The sequence below is a fragment of the Grammomys surdaster genome, unplaced genomic scaffold (genome assembly GCF_004785775.1).
Source record: "Grammomys surdaster isolate TR1022 unplaced genomic scaffold, NIH_TR_1.0 199, whole genome shotgun sequence".
Taxonomy (NCBI): domain Eukaryota; kingdom Metazoa; phylum Chordata; class Mammalia; order Rodentia; family Muridae; genus Grammomys; species Grammomys surdaster.
In genome coordinates this window covers 5,200,001-5,225,076 of record NW_021604644.1, presented here as the reverse complement: position 1 = coordinate 5,225,076, position 25,076 = coordinate 5,200,001, and the positions used below count along the sequence as shown (strand labels likewise).

The 25,076-nt window shown below is 48.6% G+C and overlaps 1 pseudogene; it reads right to left on the bottom strand.

Moving 5' to 3' along the window:
* Positions 1 to 6,488: 6,488 nt before the first annotated feature.
* On the bottom strand, positions 6,489 to 10,127 carry LOC114623591 (annotated as a pseudogene).
* Positions 10,128 to 25,076: the final 14,949 nt, after the last annotated feature.

Below are 25,076 nucleotides of genomic sequence, written 5' to 3'. Positions count from 1 at the left end.
TTGGCATTTGGCTAGATAGCAGTTCACCAGAGCAGACTGTGCCATACCTCTGGAACAAGGAAACACCTACAAGTGAGTCAAAGCCAAGCCCCTGTTGTCCTTTCTCTGGGTCTAAGTAGAAAGTTGGGTATATTGTTCCTCAAAAGAAAAAGGTAGTAACTCCCTAGAGAAGTACTTGAGCATCAGGCTTGTTGGGAAGCCAGTCTGGAGTGTCGTACCCTGAATCTCAGCTACTCGGGACTGGTGAGTGCACCTAACAGACCACACAGGAAGGGGCGGGGAGCAGCTTGTGCTCTCGAGGACCCCAGGGCAGAGAACACCACTGCACTTGGCTGGCATGCAACCAACAGGTATTTGTGGTGTGGTTTCGGGATCAATAGATGAGGACCAGCAAGACGGTTCAGTGGGTAAAGACCTGAGTTCCATCCCTGTGACCTGTGTGCTGAGAGAAGCAACCGGACTAGCTGTCCTAACTCCCACATTCCCATACACTGCAGCCACACATACATACATACATACATACATACATACATACATACATGCAAAATAAAAACCTCCCCCGGGGCAGCTAGTATACCCCCACTCCCTATAAAGAGACTTTGTCTCAAAAAATGCTAGGCCTGATAGCACATGCCTTTAATCCCAGCACTGAGGAGGCAGAGGCATGCAGATCTCAACGTTCAAGCCTAATTTAGTGTGACTTCCAGGCTGCCCAGGGCACATAGTGAGACCTTGTCTCAAAAAACAATTTTAAATAAACAGAAGACGGGGGCCAGGGAAAGTGCTTAGTGGGTAAAAGTGCTTGCCTCCCTAGACAGACAACCTGGATTTGGATCCCCAAAACCTACACACACAGTAGTGCAACCCATGAGGAGATAGAAGCAGACAGGAATGAAGAGAAGTTCACAGGCCAGCTAGTCCAGTCGCAAGGTGAAGAGTGGGCATGGACACCAGAAGGTTTATCTCTGACCTCCACATTTGCCATGCCATGTGAGTGCACATACTCACACACACACACACACACACACCCCTACACACCTGGAATCCAGCACGATGGAGGAAGAGGCTGAAGGATCGTGAGTTCAAGGCTAGCCTAAGAATAGTCTCTGAATAGGCAGTATCATCAGTACCCCACACCTAGTGGTAAGATCTTGTCACCAGATCCCTAACGTGACAGTGGAACAGAGAGACAGATGCTCCCTGGGTCCAGGAGAACCAGTAAGCTGTGGGCTTTGTAGGCTGGGGTCCAAGCTGGATCTCGGGTGCTTCATGCCTGGCCGAGCCAGTGCTCTGGGTGGAGATGTCAAATGTCAGCACTTATACCCGCCCTCACCACGCCTCATTTCAGCTCCCATTGGGCAGGCCATCCACCTAATTCAAGCCTTCTGACCCGACCGCCTGTTGGCCATGGCCCATATGTTAGTTTCCACAAACCTTGGAGAGTCCTTCATGTCCATCATGGAGCAGCCGCTTGACCTCACCCATACTGTGGGCACAGAGGTAATGTCCGAGTGCTCCATCCTGCCTCCCCATGGCACCGTGTGCTCTGGCATCAGCACTGGCCACAGCCCAGGTACACTGCTTCTTGGCTGCAGTCTTCCCAAAGCCAACGCTACCCTCCTGACAGGTCCTATCTTACAACCGGTCATCTCGGGTCTGCCTTTCATTTACAGGTGAAGCCAAACACACCTGTCCTGATGTACTCTGTGCCTGGGTATGATGCCAGTGGACATGTTGAGGACCTCGCAGCAGAGCAGAACACCCAGATTACTTCTATTGCCATCGGTAAGGATGTGTGCTGGGTCCGTGGACCTGTAGCACCCTAGAAGCAGAAGGCTGCCTGCTGTTGTTCACACTCGGCTTCCTTGTCTCAGGCTCAGCAGAAGGCTTTAACCAAGCAGATAAGGCAATCAACACCGCTGTGAAGTCAGGCAGGTGGGTGCGATTGGTTTCGTCTTAAGACCTGTGTCCCCAAGACTCCAGTGAAAGCCATTGAGTCACTGTGACTTTGTGTGTGCAGGTGGCTGATGAAGCTGGAGAAGAAGCTGCATTTCTTGCAGCCACATGCCTGCTTCCGGCTCTTCCTCACCATGGAGCTTGACCCCAAGGTAACCAGGATAGGAACCTCTGGGTGCAGGTGCCTCTGGTGTGTGTGCACATAGTCAAGCCTGGATCAGAACCAGTGGGTCAGCTGGGTGTGGTCAATGTCTGCAATCCTAGAACTTGTGATACTGGGTCAGGAGTATTGCTGCAAGCTTGAGGTCAGTCACACCTTGTCCCTCTTGTCAGGGGCAGCCTAGCGTATACACTGAAGGCCTAAAATCAACAATAGGCCTAAGTCAGCCTGTTAACACAAAATCTTGGGTCTCTGTGGAAAAACACTGAAACAGATAGCTATAAGATAGTGTAAACAGGCCGCTTTGGTGGAAATTTACCAGCTTGGATAAGAACAAGTAGTCATAGGTCTTGTGGATAGTCATAGACCTTGGGTAACCTTGGTGGATAGTACCAACTTAGATAAGGACAAGTGAATCATAGGTGGAGTCATAGTGACCTGTCCCCAGAACCTTCACCCAGCTGACACTCTGTTCTGGAAGATATCTGTACACCTACGCTCCTGCATCATCCCCTTCCCCACATCCTGCCTTTTTGCGTATATAACCCATGTGTGAAAAAGTAAAAATTTCAGTTTGATCAGCCTATAGACAAGCCGTGGTTCTTTGCGTTCACCTGTGTCCCCCCATCCTCTCTTTCAGGTGACCTCCCTGGACCCTGTTCAATGCTCTGCTGGATGGGGCACCCTCCAAAATAAAAGCAGACATGGCAGAGGCCACCTTCTCCCTCAGGTGCCAGTGAACCTGCTCCGTGCAGGTCAAATCTTTGTGTTTGAGCCACCACCTGGAGTGAAGGCCGACAAGCTGAGGACGTTCAGCAGTGTCCCTCCCTGTCTCTAGGATATGCAAGGTAAAGACCCACGACCATGCCTGCCTGTGCACACAGAGTGGCGAGTGTTCCCAAGTGAGCAGACACACTGCAGAGCTGTGACCCTCAGTCCACTCCAGAGCGCATAGCATGCACTGTTCCTGTGCCATGTGGGGACAGGGTGCTTTCAGCTGTTTAGGTTTTCAGTTCTATTTTGTTCAGTGCTGAAATCCACTGAGTCTACATTTTAAGAAAGCCTATCTTCTGGAGACTGTAGAGATGGCTCAGTGGTTAAGAGGACTGACTGTTCTTCCAGAGGTTCTGAGTTCAAATCCCAGCAACCATATGGTAGCTCACAACCATTCGTAATAAAGAACCTTTGGGCCGGAGCAAGAGGGAGAAGCCTATTTTCTAGAAACCTGTCTAAATTCAAGGGCCAATCTGTAGATCCTGATCTTTAGAAAGCTGGGTACTTTGGTCAGCCATACTGCTTGATTCTGGTGCTGCTTCTGTGCTACAGGTCAGACGGCTGAAGGGTGGGGAGTGTGGCTTGTTCTGCCGACCTTTGCTTCTGAAGTAGGGTCTATTTCCTTACACAAACAATGGTCTATTTCCAGCACATGCTGTCTGACGAATCTGTCTGTAGTCATTTTCTTCATCTACCCTCTGAATGAGCGTGCCCGCTTGTATTTCCTGCTGGCTTGGTTCCATGCCATCATCCAAGAGCGCCTGCGCTATGCTCCACTGGGGTGGTCAAAGAAATACGAATTTGGAGAATCTGACCTTCGATCGGCTTGTGACACAGTGGACACATGGCTGGATGACACAGCCAAGGCAAGTTAGGCTACACCACACCAAAGATGCCAGTGCACTTAGGAAACGTCATGCTTACACACATCATGTGATGGGGGAAGACAGTGGATCTGAACTCAAGGGAGCGCTGAGACTTTGTAGCAGCCAGAACTTGACAGTGCAACACAAAGCTGGGCCCTCCAATGTACACATGTAACCCAGCCTCTGTCCTCCCCAGGGCCAGCAGAACATCTCACCAGAAAAGATCCCATGGTCTGCCCTGAAGACCTTGATGGCCCAGTCCATCTACGGTGGGCGGGTGGACAATGAGTTCGACCAGCGTCTGCTCAATACCTTCCTGGAGTTCCTCACCCAGAGTTTCCATACTGAATTCAAGCTAGCATGCAAGGTTGATGGACACAAGGACATTCAGATGCCTGATGGTATCAGGTACAGCTGCCTGTGAGAGCAGAAGTCATGCTTGGGTGGGGGTAAGAGAATATTTGGAGCCCCCATGTCCCTCTGACTCTGATTCCAAATGTCTTCTCAGGTGAGAGGAGTTTGTGCAGTGGGTAGAGCTGCTGCCTGATGCCCAGCGCCCTCATGGCTGGGTCTACCCAACAATGTCAAAAGGGTCCTGCTTACCACCCAAGGTGGATAGTAAATCTCCTCACTCCTGGAGCCCTGCCCACCCTGAGACTGCTGGGAGGGCTTGTTCACCTCCGTGGCCTCTTACAGTTCTGCACTAGGGAGTCCTGAGAAGGAGGTTTAAGGGCTAGCTTTAGTTCAAGGGTTGGAAACACTGACTGGGGCTTGGTGGCACGCAGGCCTATGCCCTAGCCTAGAGGCAAAGGCAGAAAAATCATGGAATTCAACATCCGGTCTACACAGCATGACTTAGGCTACATCTCAAACAACACAACACACCTTGTGTAAGTCAGTTTTTGTCTTGTTTACATCTCACAACATTGGGGGTAGAATCCAGAGCCAGACACAAGCTCGGCAGAGCTGAGAGTGAGCCCCACAGGCTCTACAACCATTTAAAGCCAGGCTTCATGACTCATCCCTGGGGCCCCAGCACCACGTGCTAGAGGCAATAGGGTTGAGAGTTCTAGGCTAAGCTAGATAACATGCTCAGCGGCAGCAACAGAGTACCAGCCTTTTCCCCGTGTCCTCGGCCTTCTGGTGGTCTAATCTGACTTAAACGAGAAGGCTGAGAATACAGGCAAAGGCTAGTGCAGGCGTTCAGATGCAGTGAAGCAAGGAGGCGGGGCTGTTGTCCACAGACAGTGGGAGGTGAGCGGCTGTCACATGTATTTAGTATGAAAATGAGTGTTTGAGGCTTGGAGGCTAAGCAGTTCCTGATTGGGCTGGATGCAACCTCTCCAGCACTCAGCTGTCACTTGCCCCAGCAGTTTCCTAAGTCCTGTATCCCATCAATGCTGTCCCGAACCAGAGTCACTGTCCAGCTTCTCCAGCTTGCCACAGTCCAGAAAGCAGTGAAGTTCAGCAGTCTGGCCGTCAGTGTCCCAGTGTGAGGGACAGGCCAAGCACAGTGTGCTTTTGGTAACAACTGGGCATGGCATTTGTGCGAGCAGAGTTCAGAGGAGTCCCAGCCTCCATCCCAAACGTTCCCCGGGAGGTTCTGCATCCAGATTGAGTGAGGCTTCTGAGGCCCACGGTTGTGTGGATGGGCTGGGAACAGCCTCACAGCACACGACCAGGCCATTGGTTCTGATTCTGTCTTCATCACCCTGTGATAGACTTGAGCCAGCTCTTTTCTGCTTACCTCCTCACTGGGGCTCTGTCTGCTTTAGGTCCTGTGCGGCACTGAGTGCAGACTGCTGCGGTGAGCGAATGGCCATGCACCTTTGGGCTTTTACATTGGCGTCTTCTTCCTCCCTCCAGATGCTGGAGGATAAGGATGACATGGCCTACGCAGAGATGGAGAAGACGAGAAGGACGGACTCCACCTCCGATGGACGTCCAGCCTGGATGAGGACGCTGCACACCACAACATCTAACTGGCTGCACCTCATCCCACAGACACTGAGCCCATAGGTGACTTTACCCGTCTACTTGAACTTCACCGTGGACTTTAAAATTGCTACAAAGGAAGATCCTCAAAGCTTCTATGAGCGTGGAGTTGCAGTTCTGTGTACTGAGTAAAGCTAAACTTTTCTCCAATCTTCTTTTTGGAATAGTAAAATCCAATATTTAACATTCATTCATCCTTAAACATTTGGAAGGTTTGATGGACATGTGAAAAGCAAGTGGTTAGTTAGCACTGGCGGGATGAAAGGTGGGAAACAGTGGGTGGGAAGGTGAGGTGTGTAGGTTCCCAGGGCTGACCGAATGGCTGGTTTTATTAAATAAAACACTAAGCATGATAGGCTCCCACCTCTTGCCACTCTGCTCAGTCTGGTGTGGAAATCCTTGTGCCCCACCCCACGGGGCAGCTCTTGCCAGCTGCACCCCAGCCCACCTCACCTTTGTCACTGTGGTCACAGATGCAGAAGCAGTGAGGTGAGGCCAGGAACGCTACACGTCACACCTGTCCTTGACTGACAGACACACTAAGGCTTGACTGTCTGACACTCCCATGCCCTGGGGACCTTTTCTGTCTCTCAGACACAAGCCCTGCCACCAATCCATTTCCACACCATCCTGTAGTGAGAGAGTGGCCTTGCCCCACAGGAAAGGTGACAATTAGGCTGGTCCTGGCATCTCAGAGTTTCTAAAACCCTCTGTGACTGTGTTATGACAGGGTGTTGTCACAGCTGTAAGGTCTCCTGAGCACAGAGAGGCACTGTCCTAACTCCCTTCTTGGGAGAAGACACAGTAGGTTTCTCTGCAGAAGTGACCCAGCCCTCGGGCAGTAAACAGAAGAGACCCAAGCCAACATTCTCCACCAAGAACACCTAGGAGGGCGCAGGTGACACAGCACCCATGGCTTTTCCTTGCTGCGTCCAAACACCTCAGAGGATATTGCCTGAGTCTGTGGGGATCACTGGGAACACAAGGCTCGCCCTAGCCCCAAAACTAGACTTCTGTTCCAAGAGTGCCACCCCCATCCCTAACCCCTCCTACAATCAGAGGGGCCTTACTGGACAGTGACCACCAGCCCTATTGTCTTCCCTGGCAGAGCCACCTGAGGCATTGATGAGTACCCCTGACCAGTGTCGGAACAGCCCCAACGGCATCCAGAGGTGGACATGCCCTGCCAAGAACGGGCACCTCCTCCTGGTGCCACTTTTATTTGTACTTGGGAACTTTGTCCTGCCACCATGGGAGAACACATCTTGGAGAAGAGACCCAGACCTCAGCAGCAGCAGCAGGCTGTGCTCAGCTTCGTTACCTACCAGAAAGAATACAAAGTTCAGTAGACAAGCTGACAAAATCAGAACTGGGGAAAACCAGCTCCCATGGAGAGCCCAGCACTCCAACAGGCTTGAGCCCAAGCTGACCACTAGGAACCCTGCTCCCGGGTGACACGAAGGGCTTGCCCAGCACAGGCATCAGAGAGACATCTGAACACACGAGGAACAGGAAGGGATCTGTCCCTACCTCAGCCTTTGATCCAGCACTCAGTAGACGGGCAGGCAGACTGCCAGGGAATGGGACAAGATCCTGAGGTGGGGCTAGGAAGCCCAGTGAAGGCCACTTGGACCCATCCCTGAATTGCAACCTATTTTTAAATGCTTTTTACATTGTGTATGCATGTGTGTGTGTATGCATGTGTGTGCACGCACTTGTGCATACTTTCTCTCACAAACACACACACACATACACTATTATGTGTTCCTGTGGACGTTCTCTCCTTCCACCACATGAGTCCTAGGGATTAAATTCTGATCACAGGCTTTGCAGCAAGTGCCCTGACCCTCTGAGCTATCTCAGAATCCCCGCACACCCATTTCCATGTCAGATGGTAGGGACTTATTTACCACTCATCACTGAGTTTGGCATGAGTCCCTGGCTCTGTGCCAGCCCCATACCCCTACCCTGAGCTAACTCGGGCCCCTGGGCTAGGCCACGTACTACTTCTTTCTCCGGCTCTCCAAGTAGGAGCTCCAGTTTTCTCTTGGAAAACGACAGCCTGAGCCCCTTCTCTCTCTCACTCCTGAGTCTGGATGGTGGACAGGTGGCTCAGGCTCTGCTCAGCGGGTGTCTGCCTATCTCTGAGGTCTCCACAGGAATAAGGGGGCTAGCAGCCCTTGTCATCCTCCAGTCCTCTGGTGCCGGGGACAGCTTGCCAGGATGCCCCTTGGTCTCTGGGGGGCTCAGTGTCTTGAGTTCACCCTCAGGCTGCATATCGACATCGCCAGCTTCCAGGGTTTTAGGGGCCCAGCCAGAAGCTTTAGTGGTGAGGTCTGGAGCCTTTGGGAGCCTCCTCTGCAGTCCTGAACCTCAGTGTGTAGGAAGGTGCATTGCGGTTCCTGTCACCCAGGAGGCGGTAGGTATGCTGGCAGTAGCTGCGGTAGTTGGAATGGCCTGGGGTGTCTTCTGAGTCACCATCATAAGGATCTAAAAACTGGCAACAAAGTTTTTGAGAGTTTGGTTATGTGTGAGGGCCTGAAAATTCCCATCACCACAAAATAGAGAAGTTTCTGAGCCAGTGGGTAAATTCCAGCAGCAGCGTAGTATATAACACAGAGGTGCACAAAACAACGTGTCTCCATCACTATGATGGCAGATGGCAAATTTGTGTGCTTTGCCTTGCATCGAAACTCTTTAAAGGACAGGGTCTCATACCCAAGACTAGCCTGGATACTCCTTGTATCTGCACACATCTGTGTAGCCAGGATGACCCTGAAACTCCTGATCCTCCTCTGCCTTCACTTCCCATCAAGAGACCATTCTGAGGGTCAAACTCAGATGCTCACAGATGCTAGGCAAGCATTCTGCCCACTGGGCCACCTCCCCAGCTGCTCATGTGGATGGTTTTTGTTTTGTTTTGGGGCTTTTTTGTTTTGAGATGGTCTTACTACATAATTTGGCTGGCCTCAAACTCCTAGAAAACCACCTGCCTCTGCCTCCCATGTGCTGGGACCAAAAGTCTGCACTACCACACCTGGCCTGTTTTGCTTTTTAAGACAAGGTCTCAGGGCTGGAGAGATAGGAATTGAATCTGGAAACTGAACTGCTAACCTAACAGTCACATGATGACTCACAACCATCTGGAAGGCCAGCTCCAGGCCATCGTCGCCCTCTTCCGGCCTTCTTGTATCTGCACACATGTCACAGAGCACTCAGACATACAGAAGTAGATCATTCCAAACCATTAAAAGGCAGGGTCTCATGTAGCCCTGACTGCCCTTCAACTTTATATCCTCCTGCATCAGACTCCACAGTGCTGGGATTACAAATGTGTACCACTACCACCTGCTACAGCAAACCCCTCTTAAGGGTGCTTGTCAGGGCCTTTGGGGAGTCCCCTGACCTCTGCTGTGGTGATCAGAACTTCTTGTCTTTTCTTGTTTTCTGTGGTCAGATTTTGTCAATTTGATCCAATCTGGTCCTGTCTTGTGGTGGCGTTATCTGTCATCCCAGCACTCAAAAGGCAGAGAGACAGGAGGTGTGTCCAGGGTTTGAGGCCAGCCTGGGCCATGTAATGAGACATCAACTTTCCTTTAGTTACCAGACTGCCTGTGTGCAGGATTGCATACACAGAAACATCTCCTGCTTGGATTCTGATCCTCACAGCCTACTCACTGGGCTAGCCTTGGCTTTGAGGGCTCCTTCAGGCCTCTGGACTCTAGGGGGATGCAGCCATGTCTGTGGTATACCTCTCTCCAGATGCCTTCAGCAAAGTCCATGAAGTTCCTTCTAGAGTTGACCAATGGGGAAAAAGCTGGATGCTGATTGTACCATGGCAGCTTAACAGAGAGCACTTGGGATGCTTGCTGGCCACACCACAGGGCATGCTAACACGCAGCCTGGTGAGAGGGAGCGAAGTCCTCCAAAAGCCTAGCAGGCAGGGAGCCCGTCCCAAGCACAGTGGGCACATTGTACCTCGGCACTGCTTCTGGGCCCAAATCCAGAAGGAGGTGGAGGGCACTAAACTTTCCTTCTCAGCTGGTCACGAATGCAGAAGTGAGGCTTTAAAAGCTCACAAAGGAGCCCAGGCCTGGCCTGGCCTCTGGTGGTCCAGCACTTTCCCACCACCCCAGGCCACTGAAGAAGGTAGTTGTCATTTTCTTAATAAAAGAATGCTGGTATCTGAATATTTCTAGTTTTGGCATGGGAAGAATGGATCCAAAAGTTACAGAGATGGGTATCTTACACACACACACACCACGATTGCCGGGCACCTGAAGGCAATGGCACATATGTCTCTGCCACTTCCAAAAGCCAGCTGCACTGAACGCTTCCCTGATGCAGGTAGGTCGGCTGGTCCTCTGACTGGCCATCCCTCGAGGCCAGGCACATAGACTGTCACTTAACTAAGGAGATCAAGGACAAAACCCCCATCAGGTTCTAGAGCACAGGGAAGGAAGGTCAGACCACAGGGAGAAGAGGGAATTTTTTTTAAAAACATCTGGTTCCACCCTGTAGCTCAGGCTGGCCTTCTTCCAGATTCTCTGGGAATATGAGGCAGCTAAGGAAGGTGGAACATAAGCTCAAGGCTAGCCTGGGCTACATAGAAGGTCAAGGCCAGCTTGGGATATAGCAAGACCCTATGTCAAAAACAAAAGCAAGGGTTGTGGATATAGCTCGGTCCATCCAGTGCTCACTTAGCACATGCTGGACCCTGGACTCAGCCTCAGCACCTACAAAACAAGAGTGGTGGCAGGGTTTGAAAACCCAGCACTCAGATTTGGAGGCAGGAGTATCAGAAGTTCAAAGTCATCCTTGTTAAGGGACCAGCCTAGGCTATATGAGATCCTTCCTCAAAAAAAAAAAACCAAAACAATAAAAAGCCCCTAGGATTGTGGGTACATAACAGCTCAGCAGTAGAGCACTTGCCTAGCTCTGCATTGTGGGAAAATTCAGGTTGGGGATAGCAGGAGAACACAAGAGACAGTGCTCCACAGAGAAGCCATCCTGGATATCTGAGACTCTCTCTTTTAAAAGATTAAAATTAAGAGCTGGAGAGACGGCTCAGTGGTTAAGAGCACTGACTGCTCTTCCAGAGGTCCTGAGTTCAAATCCCAGCAACCACATGGTGGCTCACAGCCATCTGTGATGGGATCTGCCGCCCTCTTCTGGTGTGTCTGAAGACAGCTACAGTGTACTGTACATATGCTTAGAGATAAATAGATCTCTTTTTAAGTTTAAAAGTAAAATATAAAAGTGCTAAAGATGGGCCTGGAGAGCTGGCTCAGTGGTTATAAGCACCTGCTGCTCTTTCAGATGACCCAGGTTCGGCTCCTAGCATCCGCCTGGTGGCTCACAACCACCTGGATGTAACTCCAGCTCCAGAGGATCTGACCCCCTCTTCTGTTGCACAGACATTAAATCAGGAGACCCACTCACACACATAAAATATAAGTACCACGAAAATTAGTGCCACAAACCTCCGTGAAGTCTCCTGTCAGTCAGCTTCTCTGGAATCCTCAGAGCAGCTGCTATGCCCTGTTGGAAAGTTCCTCAGTTACACACAGCACACTGGCTGCTTTTCAGCAATAAGACCTGCCTTCCCAAACTGGGTTCCTGGGAGCCCCATTCTGGAACCTAGGAAAGCAAGTGAAAACTGGCCCTACCACACCCTCATGAACACAGGACTGGTGAGCATCTTAAAGGCTAGAAAGGCCTAACAGAGAAAAGGAGCCCAGCCTGGCGGTGCCTGCTTCTGCCTCGAATCCCAGCACTGGGAGGGGGAGGGTCAGGAGTTCAAGATCTTTCTCATTTACATAGAGTTGGGCCAACCTGGGCTTTGTGAGACCCTGTCTCAGAAAAATCGAAAATGGAAGAGGAAGCTGGAGAAGGCTTAGAGGTGAAGCCCACACACTGTTCTTGCAGAGAACCTGAGTTCAGTTCCCACCATGCACATTCAGGGGCTCACAACCACCCTAACTCCAGCTCCAGGGGATCAGACACCTCGGTCTTGGGCATCTGTATACATGTACATACATATATGCATGCATGCATACATAATACATACATACATACATACATACATACATACATACATACATACACACATACACCTTAACATAATACTTTAAAAAAGAGACAAGGCAGGGGGTCTGGAGAGATGGCTCAGTGGTTAAGAGCACTGCTCTTCCAGAGGACTAGGGTTCAATTCCCAGCACCCACATAGTGACTCACAACCATCTGTGACTCTAGTCCTACGGGATCTGATGCCCTCTCTGGCCTCCACATGCATGGACATAGGGTACATATATACATGCAGGCAAAACGCCCATATGCCTAAAAAATACATTTATTTTAAAGGAAGGGAATAACTACATGTGCATTAACCATATTCCTTTTCATCTAATGACCGTTTCCTGCCCCACAACCCCAAGTGACATTTAAAGATATTTAAGTCCTGTTGTCTTCAGATTTGATGCTGTTGCAGCTTCTTAGAAAACCTTTCTGGTTTGGGGGTACACTGTGGAGTGTGGCCCCCAAAGTTCTCATCTGGAATGGCCTGAGGCTTTCTTTATGAGAAAACTGGAGTCGTGGGTTGGAGGGGAGGACTCCAGAGGCCAAGTGTCTGTGTGTCCCATCATCAATATGACTTGGGTCCTACAGCCTACAGTGACTGGGCCCCGGGCTGCCGTACTGTCTTGCAGGGCCTCCATTAAGAAGTGCTCGACCCCTGTGCTCTCCTCTTTGGAAGTGAGTATCACAGTCATATTTGAAGGGTGAGGGCCATCTACAGAGAGCAAGGATCCACATAACCATATGGCCTGAGCTTCCCCGTGGTGCTAAGAGACTGGTTTGGGTAACAGTATGGAGAGGGAGCCTAACACAGGCCAAAGGGCTTCTCAGCCCCTTCCTGGCCCCACATTATATGACACTCACTAAAGTGTTTACTATAATTAATATTTGATTTTCAAGGCAGGATGTCTCTGTGTGGCCCTGGTTGTCCTGGGACTCTCTCTGTACACTGGCCTGACCTCAAACTCAGAGATCTGCCTCCTGGGTGCTGGGCTTAAAGATGTGCACCATCATTGCCGAGCTCTTCTGTTTCATGTATAAGGCTATTGTATTTACATGTATTTCTGTGCACCAGATACATGCCAGGTCCTTTGTACGCCACATATGCATACACCATAAATAAATGTAAAAGAAAAATGCACATGCACAAAATTCCCTTGGCTACAAAGTCTACAAATGAGAAATGGCTCAGCAGTTAAGCACACTGGCTGGACTACCAGAGGTCCCATTTACAATTCCAGGTATTCCCATGGTGGCTCTTAGCTCCAACTTCAGTTTCAAGGAGTCCAGTGCCCTCTTCTGGAATCTTCAGGTACTACATGCATCCGGTGCACAGACAAATTTTCAGGCAAATGCTCAAAAATAAAGCTGGTCCTGGTGGCTCATGCTCCAGCACTTGGGAGGCAGAGGCAGCTCCTGTGAGTTTGAGGCCGGCCTAGTCTATAGAGTGAGTTCTAGGACTTCATAGAGAGACTGTCTCAAAAGCAAGCAAGCAACATAATCAACCTTACTATGCCTTGGGTTTGCCAGGTTTTAAAACTACAGGTACTTTTACAGGTAGACAAAGGCCCTGCCTCCAGGCATCAAGGGCTCCAGACTCTCCCCTCAGCTGTCCTCTCACTGCTGGGACTCTACTAAGCAGAAGGACCTTGAATGGACGCAGTGAATACTCAAGAGAAGAGGCACCCTAGTCTCCTTGTGATGGAGGTCTCGGAGCTGTGCATGGGAGCCTACCAGCACCTCATGTATGTAAACTGTGCCTCTGGTTCAAACACCCTGCTCCTGTCCTGAGGTTAGGTGGGTAACACATCTGTAGCATGGGCTCTCCACCTGCAGGACACAATCCATTGAGAGAAGGACACCTAGCTTCTGGCTGGGGAAACTGAGGCTGAGAAAAGTGGACTTTTTTAGCAGCACAGAGTGAGGGCCAAAGATGACCAGGCTGGCCTGGAACTCAAAGAGATCCATCTGCCTCTGCCTCCCAAGTGCTGGAATTAAGGGTGAATGCAAGACATCTGGCTGTGATAGCCATCTCTAAAACTACATCCTGCCTTCAGAAACTGAACTTTTGCTGGACATGGCAACCAAGTTAATAATATGCCTTGAGATCATTTAAAACGTTGCCCTTGAGGAGTTGGAGCAGTGGCTCAGTGGTTAGGGGCCGCGACTGCTTTTCCAGAGGAACAGGGTTTGCTTCCTAGTGTGTATGTTGTGACACACAGTGGTCCGTAGTTCCAATGCCAGGGGGAATCTGATGTCTTCTTCTGGCCCCAAGAGGGCGCAGCATGCACACACATGGTCCACAAATATTTAGACAAACACTCATACATATAAAATAAGAATAAATACAACCTTAGGTAGGTGGTGGCACACGTCAGAGGCAGGCAGCAGAGCTTTGTGACTGAGGCTAGCCCAGTCTGCAGAGAGAGTTCCAGGATAGTCAGGGCTATACAGAAAAATTGTCTTTAAAAAAAAAAATTAAAGTCTATTTCTCTATTATGTACTCAACTTGTTTAGTTTAACCTGCCTCTGAAAGCAATGTAACTGACCCTGCTGTACCTTGAATGTCTCTTGTAATCAGCTTTACACTAAGCAAATAAATAGCTTTAATCTTAAATTACATACTCTTCCATGCCCTGGCCCAGAATAACGTGTATTATAATCTTTTCAAAATCAGACAGCAGGTGGAAACCAACCTCAAAAAACACCTATTTGCAGAGCATGGTGGTGCACAACCTCAATCCCAGAACTCAGGAGGCAGAGGCATCTCTGAGTTCAAGGCTAACGAAGTCTACATCATAAATTCCAGGCCAGCCAGGGATATATAGTGAAACCCTGCCCCCAAAAAGGAATAAATTTTAAAACCAAATACCCCATTAATATTAGGTGTAACATATAGGGATGCACAGTAACAGCTGACTCCAGGTTTGAGTGCTGTTTAGGGTCAGCTGGGGTCAGAAAAATAACATCTATCCTTGTAAACTCTGGTTAAAAGTCTAAGACAACAGCATCTTCATTACTGTCACATACCATGTTTTCTGTTCAAGAAGTACAGAGCAAAGCCTTTCACTAAGGACAGACAAACCACAGACAGCAGGACGGCCGAAAGATTTTTTCTTAAGATTTTCATGTTTGTTGGTGTTTTGCCTGCATGTGTGTCTGTGTGAGGTCCCTTGGAACTGGAGTCACAGATGTGAGTTGTCGTGTGGGGGCTGGGAACTGAACCCAGGTCTTCTGGAAGAGCAGACTGCTCTTAATCTCTCCTGCCCAACTTTTTTCTTAATATGAGACCAGTGCACCAGTCCCCTCCTGGTGAAGGTACATCCCTGAGGACCTCCCAGCTCCAAGACACAAGCTGCTTGCCACACCACTAACCTCAGAGGACAGAAACAGACCAAGAACACAGCCTGTATTCACCTCCCTCTCAACCCTGTCTTCCACCCTTAGCTTTTAAACTGGAGAATGATTTGAAGCCAAGTCTATTTTTGGCAAAGCCACCATGTCATACAAACATGCCTGCAATTTTTTCTTTTAAAAAAATTATGGGGCTGGAGAGATGGCTCAGTGGTTAAGAGCACTGACTTCCAGAGGTCCTGAGTTCAAATCCCAGCAACCACATGGTGGCTCACAACCATCTGTAATATCTGTAATGGGATCTGATGCCCTCTTCTGGTGTGTCTGGAGACAGCTACAGTGTATTCATATATAATAAATAAATAAATCTTAAAAAAAATTTATGTGTTGGGGGTTGGAGGGACAGCTCAGCTGTTAAGAGCACTGGCCGCTCTTGCAGAGGACTGGGGTTCAATTCCCAGCATCCACATGGCAGCTCAAAACTGTAACTTCAGTTCCAGGGGATCTGACACCCTCACACCAATGCACAAAAAGGGAAAACAAAATTGTGTGTGCTGGTGCATGCTCACCGTGGTGCACATGGGCCGTGGTGCACATGGGCCGTGGTGTTCATGCTCACCGTGGTGCACATGGGCCGTGGTGTTCATGTTGGGGTCAGAGGGCAACCTTTTGTTAGTTGGCTCTTCCTACCATAGTACTGAGTTTTGACCTCAGGCCTGCACAGGGTAACAGCACTTTTACCCACAAGGCATCTCACCAGCGCCCCTGCAATGTTACCAGTAAGCCACCTCCTAAGCCTCTCTACACCTTTTACCCCACCACACCCCCCTCTTTACCCCTAGGTCCCTTTGTCCCTGCTCCAGGCCTCAGTCCAGCTCCAGGGTGGCCCTGTAGCCCTAGGACTAGTGAGGCTATCTGTGTCTCAGACGCCTTATCTAAGGATACCCTGAGGTGTAGGTGGGCTGGTGGGACAGGTTGAACCACCCCCTTATAATCCTTAAAGCTGGGAGGATTATAAAATATTCACTTTTGCCTTATGTTTGAAAACTACATAAAGAAAATTCTAGAAGTCAGCACATCCACCTGAAGTTGCTAAGTCTTCACCTCCAGGAAAATTCTACTTATTCATCTCCAACGCTGGTCACAGTACATGCTGTTCACTAAACATCTGTCTCTACCTACCTGTGACAGGTCATGTGGCCCAAGATTGCCATATTACCTTGATTTTGTTTCCAATTGTATATAGCCAGGCCCACTTCCAACCTTTCCGGTGCTGTCTCCAGTGGGGATCCAACTGAGATCTTCCTGCTGTACAAATGTTACTCGTGGGGAACAGCTCTGAACTCTGTTTGCTCAGCCTAAAGTAGCATTTCACCTGACCCCTCTCACTTCCAAACCTAGCTATCAGGAAATGCTGACACCTTCCAGATAGCCAGCAGTCAGCTGCTCCTCCACACCCCTGCCCAGTCCTGAGCCAGCTTCTTATCTGCCTCCCTGCAGAATTAAACCCCGCCTTTCTCAGTGCTGCCCTGTCCCTCAGAGGAATCTTCAAACTGTTTTGTTTGTGACTGAACCCAGGTATGCTGGGACCCCAGGTATGCTCCCCAAGCACTGTATCTACCACTGAGCTACAAACTCCCAGCAGGTATGTTTTTGTATTTATTTTTTTTAAACATAATCTCCCACAGCCCAGACTGGCCTCAAATTCTCAAACTATGTAGCCAAAGATGCCTCCGTCTTCCAGGTTCTGGATTAAGGTATGTGCCACCAGACCCAGTTTATGAAGTGTTAGAGATCAAACTCAGGCCCCCACGCATGGCAGAAGGTAACCCAGCAGCCGAGCTACATTCTCAGCTGAGTTGTCTTTAAGGCCACTCTCACCGAGCGTTCCTTGCAGCCCCTGGCTGTGAGATCGTGACAGGATGGCTTGGTTTTTGGCAGAAGCGCTGGCTGGAAATGGCCCAGAGACACACCAGGTGCCCATGCCTGTGAGTAATGAGCATCTGTTTTGCCGCACTCTCAGAATCCAGGCTCCCGACACACGGCGAAGATCTCCATTGACCAGCACCTTGCAGTCACGTAGGGCAATGCCCCTACCAACCCCTCCACAGGTAGAGGGCATGACTACAGGCCTCAGCCTCAAGAGATGTCCATATTAATGAGTTATCTAAAGGCCAGAGGGCATAGCTAATTACATATTCTTTTTCCAGAGCCTCCTCCCTCCCTATTTAAGTCAGGTCCACCCTGACCTAAAGGGAAGTGCATCCAGATTCAACTACCATCTCTCATGAAAATAAAGCCTGTAAAACCTACAGACTTCCATGTGTCTTTTGGGGGCCCACCGTGGGGAAACCATGGAGAAGGCCTTTAATGAGCCACTGTAGCTGCAGCTGCTGCGCTTCCCTGAGGACCTCTCTGTGTTCCAGCTGCAGAGGCCCACCTCTTCAAGCAAGCTAGCCGAGCAGAGCAGCCGCCTTTCAGCCAAGTGAGTAACCAAAGAATCCCTCCCTGCGGGCACAGTTGGGGCTTCCCTCTCCCTCGTTTCTCTAGAACGCTATGGGCTTGATGGATTGGGCCTTTGTTTTAGTTTTGGCCGACAGTGTTATCTGTGAGTTTTACAGCCTGAATGGTACTCCCGCTGTGGAATCAGTGTGCTAAGGTCTGGGGTCTTGTTGCGTTCTCAATTGACCTTAGTGTGTCAGTCAAATCATGGACTCATCCTGCTTTAGAGAGCTGTAGTTGGTCCCAAGGACCATTGATTTTCCTGAACAGATACATAACTGGCTACATAGTTTAAGATGGAGGGCCTTGTTCCTTGCTGGCTGAGCACTCATGAGAATAGGCACTGCATGTCACCTGGGCAGCACAGTGGAGCTGGCCCTGGTAGAGGGGAAGAAGATGAGCTGGCCCCAAGAGGGGATGCCCTCCCCTCACCTGCAGTAGCTAGAAGAGCTGGCCCAGAAGGGATGAGAGCGGGACAATTAGCCCCGCCCCCTCACTGGCCATAGGACGTGGGAGGGGGCCCTGTACCTCGCCTGGGCAACACGGTGGGACTAAAACAGGTGAACTAGCCTCAAGTGTGTAAGATCAGCCTGTCCCAGCTCCTCACAGGCTGTGGCACTTGGAGAGTGGGCCTGGCGCAGCACAGTGGAGCTGGCTCTGGAGGCATGAGGGCAGAAGAGCTGACCCTGCCTCCTGCCCATGGCAGCATTGGGTGGCTTAACCAGAGCAGTGCTGAAGAGTGCATCCTGGTGGTGCAGAATAAGGGAGAGCCTATGGGGTGACCAGTCAGTTACCACCCAGGCTCAGATCCAGGGCTCTGAGTTGGCCTATCCCACAATATAGATCATCTGTGAAGAGTTGGGGTGCCTGAAAGGGCCTGTCTTTTCTGTGACAAAGCTGCAGAATCTCCATGACACAGAACAACAGGATAATCAGGAGGAGTCCCAATGAGGATCCAATATTGATGGTGTTACAGAAGCCAGAGATATCAAGCAAGACCAATGACTCATGACAATGGACATTTGCAAGTAGAGATGTGTGGACAGGGGGTATACTGTGGGGTACACTGTGACACACTACATCTTCCACAGTGAGATGCATTCTATGCCTTGTTGTTGTTGTTGTTGTCTGTCTATATGTGAGTTTTTATTTTAGGGGAGAGGTTGCAAGGGCAAAGGGCAGATATGAGGGAGTGCAGAGATGAGAGGGACTGGGGTGCATGATGTGAAACACTCAAAGAATCAATAAAAAGTTTTTTTAAAAAAGATGGAGGATCTACCATTAATTCTATCAGAATGAGAATTAAAGGCCTAGCCAGTGCTGATAGCAGAGCCGTTAGCCAGGGGACCCAGAGAACAGAGACTGTCACCATTATATCAATTATCTGACAAATTATATATTTATCTCTTTTTTTCCCAAGAAAACAAAACTAAGTTTTATTGTTGGGCTGTTTCCTTTAAGTGTCGTGTGAAATGTGTTTGGCCAGCTCCAAAGATCTCCATTCCAAGATTCAGGTGAGAAACTTGTGTGTCTATGCCACTATGCTTCAAGATCTGAATCACAGGTGAGCCAGCCCTCCAATTCTGGATTGTAGTTCAATCCAGATATAGTCAAGCTGACCACCAGGAATAGTCATTACAAGTCACCTCTTGTCAACTTGACACAAATCATATCTCATGTCCAAATGAAACAATAACTAGGTCATAAATATGCCTAAACATGATATAACTATTCCTCATACAATTGTAAATGTGTTTGTAAATTTAGCAAAAGTCAATGTCCCTTGGGAACATTCTTTTAGTATCTCAATTTAAATACCAATTGATGTCAAGGAAATTGGAAGAAAGCACAAATATCTATACAAATGTCTTCTTGACAAAATAAAACAGAAGCATTCATATTACTTTATAATTCTTGTTTCTGCAACTGGCCACGTGGCCTTAGATGGTATTTATAACTTTTGTCCTCTACTGCCCATTCTGTATTTCCTCCACCCTATGTAAGCACTTCAGCAGGTCTTGGCTCTTTCCCTGGAGGAGTGACCCATACCTTCATTCCTGGTGGGTCTATGTCCTTTGTCATCCTGCTTGGATTAGGCTGTTGTAGGTTCCCACTGACTTTAGTTACAGGACAAGGTAGTACCAAGAGATGCCCTAAGGGATTTCCCGCACTCCAGACACAATCCTTCTTATCTCCATTATGGAGAGGCAATCCAATTTCCCCATGGTAACCTGAATCTATCACCCCTTCTAACACAGTTATTCCTTTCTTAGCCTGTTGGTTTAAGGACATTAGATAGCCAAAATGACCAGAGGGAAGTCTGAGCTTCCAGTTCAATGGAATGTTTGTTGTGGCTCCTGGTAGGAGCACTCCTCCCCCTGGAACCAAAACTTCTAGGCCAGCAGAACCTAGAATTGTAGGGACAGGAAGCAAAATCTTTCCTAGAGGGTCACTAAGAGTGACAGTGAGTGGAACTATTCCCTTTTCCATCCCTTGATTCCTGGACTCATGGATCCTGGCTAGGGGAGAAACTGTACCATGTATCAGACGCTGATTCAGAAGGATATACTGCCTTCTGAAGAACTCTGCCCCAGCCCTCCATGCTGCTGCCACCTAATTGGCGCTGTAATTGAGTCTTCAAAATGCCATTCCATCTTTCTATCAGACCAGCTGCTTCAGGATGATAGGAAACATGGTAAGACCAGTGGATTCCATGATCATGGGCACACTGTCACACTTCTCTGGCTGTGAAATGAGTTCCTTGGTCAGAAGCAATACTGTGTGGAATACCATGATGGTGGATAAGGCATTCTGTAACTCTATGGATGGTGGTTTTGGCAGAAGCATTATGTAGGAAAGGCAAATCCATAACCAGAATAAGTATCTACTCCAATAAGAACAAAAGGTTGTCCTTTTTACCGAGGAAGTGGTCCAATGTAGTCAACCTGCCACCAGGTTGCTGGCTGGTCACCTTGAGAAATGGTGCCATATCTGGGGCTCAGTGTTGGTTTCTGCTGTTGGCAGATCTGGCATTCAGCAGCAGCTATAGCCAGATCAGCCTTGGTGAGTGGAAGTCCATGTTTTTGAGCCCAAACATAACCCCCATCTCACCCACCATGGCCACTTTGTTCATGTGCCCATTGGGCGATGACAGGGATGACTGGGGAAAGAGGTTGACTGTCCACAGAACGGGTCATCTTATCCGCGTTATTACTGAACTCCTCCTCAACTGAAGTCACCTTTTGGTGAGCATTTATGTGGGACACAAATATCTTTACATCCTTTGCCCATTTGGAGAGATCTATCCTGCCAGAAGCCAGGACCCTCGCCCTTACCCTGACCCCCTACCTTTCCCCACCTGCACAATGTCCCCTGCAGCGTGGCAACCACAAGATCCTGCTTGGCAGGCAGTGTACCGTATCTTCTGAGGAAAGCAGGGAGACCATAACTCAAAGCAGTGTACCATATCTTCTGAAGAATAGCAGGTAGACCATAATTCAAGGCTGTGTACCGTGTAGACCATGAAATGCTTCAGGGCACAGGCCATGAAGATTCTGTACTTTTCCACCACCTGGCCCCTCTTACTCCCTCCCCCTTGTAAAGCATACTATAAAAAGGGGCTTCACGTTCAAATACTCTTAACAAGCAATTGCTTCCTTAAGTCCTTTCTCTCTCTCGCCCATTATTTTTTCAGGTTGTGGTCCTCCTCGCCCCCACGAATAACTAGGACCTGGAGGTCAGGTCACTATCCAATACTTCTTTTCCAGATGTCTTTCTCACCAATTTTCCAATCATGATCTTTCCAAGTCCCTGACCATCCAGCCAATCCACTGGCTACAGTCAGTGAACAATCATACATCTGGCCATTTTGTCTTTCAAACAAACTGTAGTATCATGTGTACTGCCCGAAGTTCTGCCCACTGTGAAGATTTTCCTTTACCTGTATCTTTCAGGGTTGTTCTGAAAAGGTGTTGTAATGTTGCAGCTGTCCACTTCTGGGTGGTGTCTGCATCATGTGCAGAGCTATCAGTAAACCAGGTCCTAGTCTTCTCTTCTTCAGTCAGCCAGTTGACCATAGGGAACATCCTATGAGGCTATAGGCGCATGCTTGGCACCAGATGGCATTATAACAGGAGTAGAAACCATAGGCATTTGAGAAACTTCTTCATGTAACCTGCTTGTGCCTTCAGGACCTGCTCAGGCCCGATCCCACATATACCACTTCCATGTGATAACAGACCGCTGCTGTGCACGTCCTGCTTTATGACTTGGAGGATCTGATAACACTCAGCTCATGATGGGCAGTTCAGGTTGCATGATAACTTGGTGTTCTATTGTCAAACCTTCAGTTTCCCCTAAGGCCCAGTAGCAGGCCAAGAGCTGTTTTTCAAAGGGAGAATAGTTGTCTGCAGATGATGGTAGAGCTTTGCTCCAAAATCTCAAAGGTCTCTTTTGTGATTCACTACAGGGGCCGGCCAGAGGCTCCAAACAGCATCTCTATCTGCCACCGACACCTCAAGTACCATTGAATCTGCTGGATCATATGGTCCAAGTGGTAGAGCAGCCTGCACAGCAGCCTGGACCTGTTGGAGAGCCTTCTCCTGTCCCAGGCCCCACACAAAGCAAACAGCTTTCCGAGTCACTTGGTAAATGGGCCTGGATAACACACCCAAGTGAGGAATGTGCTGTCTCCAGAACCCAAATAGATCCACTAAACATTGTGCTTCTTTCTTGGTGGTAGCAGGGGGCAGGTGCAATAACTTATTTTTCACCTTAGAAGGAATATCTCTGCACGCCCTACATAACTGGACTACTAAGAATTTTACTGAGGTTTATGGTACTTGAATTTTGGCTGGGTTTATTTCCCATCCTCTGATATGCATATGTGTCACCAATGAGTCGAAAGTGGTTGCTACTTCCTGTACACTTGTTCCAATCAGCATAATGTCATCAATATAATGCACCAATGTGATATTTTGTGAAACAGACAGATGATCAAGATTCCTTCTAACTAAGTTATGACACAGGGCAGAAAAGTTAATGTGTCCTTGAGGCAAAACTGTAAAGGCACACTGCTGGCCTTGACAACTGAAAGCAAATTGCTTCTGGTGTTCTTAATGGACAGGTACTGAGAAGAAGGCACCTGCTAGATCAATAGCTGCATACCAGGTACCAGGAGATGTGTTAATTTGCTCAAGTAATGGAACTACATCTGATACAGCAGCTGCAATCAAGTTACTACCTGATTTAATTTTTGATAGTCAGCTGTTGTTCTCCATGATCCATCTGTCTTCTGCACTGGCCAGATAGGAGAGTTAAAGGGAGATGTGGTGGGAACCAATACCCCTGCATCTTTCAAGTCCTTGATGGTGGCAGTAATTTCTGCAATTCCTCCAGAAATACTATACTGTTTTTGATTGACTATTTTCTTTGGCAGAGGCAACTCTAAAGGCTTCCATTTAGCCTTTCCAACCACAATAGCACTCACTCCACAGGTCAGGAAACCAATGTGAGAATTCTGCCAACTTCTAAGTATATCTATTCCAATTATACATTTTGGAACTTCGGAAATGACCACAGAATGTGTTCAGGGACCTACTGGACCTACTGTGAGTCAGACATCAGTCAAAACTCCATCAATCACCTGTCTTCCATAAGCCTCTACTTTAACTGAAGAGCCACAACGTTTCTTGGGATCTTCTGGGATCAGTGTCAATTCAGAACCAGTAACCAATAGACCCCAGAAAGTCTGATTATTTCCTTTCCCCCAGTGTACAGTTACCCTTGTAAAAAGCTGTAGGTCCTTCTGGTAAGAACTGGAGAAAGGCTAACAGCAAAACTTTTGGTGTCTGATCAAGATCCTTCATCAGAGGAACCTGGCCACCCCTTCATTCAAGGGGTTCTGGGTCTGCAAACTGACTCAAGTCTGGAAGTTGATTCACTGGCCAAGACTGTCTTTTGCCACGATCCAATATAGCCTTTCATTTGTTTGAGAATTTTTCTGCTTATACAGATCAAACAGATACGCCGCAGTAGGCTTCCTATCTATTTCATGCCTGGAAACACCATGACTGATTAGTCAGTACCAAAGGTCCATACAAGTCATGTTATTATAAATTTCACCTCTCCTGTACTGACCATTATGGGCTAGGTCATTATGAACGTTGTTTTATCTACACTGCCCACTGTAATAACTACAATCATCTTGTCTCTGGCAATTCAGCGCTGCTACCTGGCCCTTGCTACCTTGGGACCTACTTAAACCCATTGCATTTAGTTCATCCAATTGAGCAACAGCATCTCCAACCCTAAGGTCTGGCACAAGGAAAAGAGCAAGAACAAAACTCTTCAAATGTGCTGGTGCCCTCCTCACCAGTTTGTGTCTTGTGGGATTTGTGAAGGGCATATCTTCTGGGCCTTCCCAGTGTGGAGAATTAGGTTTTACACAACATATCCACTCTAGCATTGCAATTTCCCTGAGCCTTAAAATCCCTTCATCAACACTAAGCCAAGGGATACCAAGCATCTCCAACTCCTTTTCAGTAGCCCGTCTTTTGATAAATGCTTCAGCCAAACATTCAAACAAACTTCTGACACCTTTTTTTTTGTTTATTTGTTTAACTGTGCGAGCTTCCATATGAAACCTAGAATCTCCACTCAGAGGGTCCATGTCAATAAACTCAGCCTGACCTACCTTTATGTTCCTTCCACCGTCATCCCACACCCTCACATCCATTCCCACACACATTCCCCAGACTTCTGCCTGAATGAATTAGCAAACTCATTAAGCTCCTTAGTAGTGCAGCGCATTTCCTCATGGACTACACTTCCTACCTCCCCTCTAGGGGCTGCTTTGCCTCAAGTCTGGTTCTAGGTCTAGAAGAAACTATTGGTGGGCCTTGAGGAACATCAGTATTGTCTTGCCTAGCATTTTCTTCAGAGAAAGTCACTGCTGGTTTATCAGACTCTGAGGGATTAATTTCCTCATGTGGAAAACGCATTGTTTCAAGGGGTGGGGCTAAGGGTACTACTTCCTCTGGTGGGGCAAACCCTTGAGAATCTAAAGATTTAAAATTCTCAGCTTCAACAGGGTCCTCCCACACATCCCATCCCAAGTTATAGGATCCATTCTTTGCCAATTAACGCCCTTACTTTAACTGCTGACGCCCTCTGAGGCTGAGACTTGAATTTTCCCTGTAATTCAGCCAACCTAATAGTGAGGGCTCCAGTTGGATTTTCTGCAACTGGAGCTCTATGACTGCTGGGGAGAAGATTCTCTCAAGGGCACACTCAGAGACCTTTAGATTGTTTCTCGCACCTGGAGCCGGTCAATTTTATCATACTGCTTGTTCTTTTCCTTCATCAATTTGTCCAGAGATCCTAAGAGCAACGAG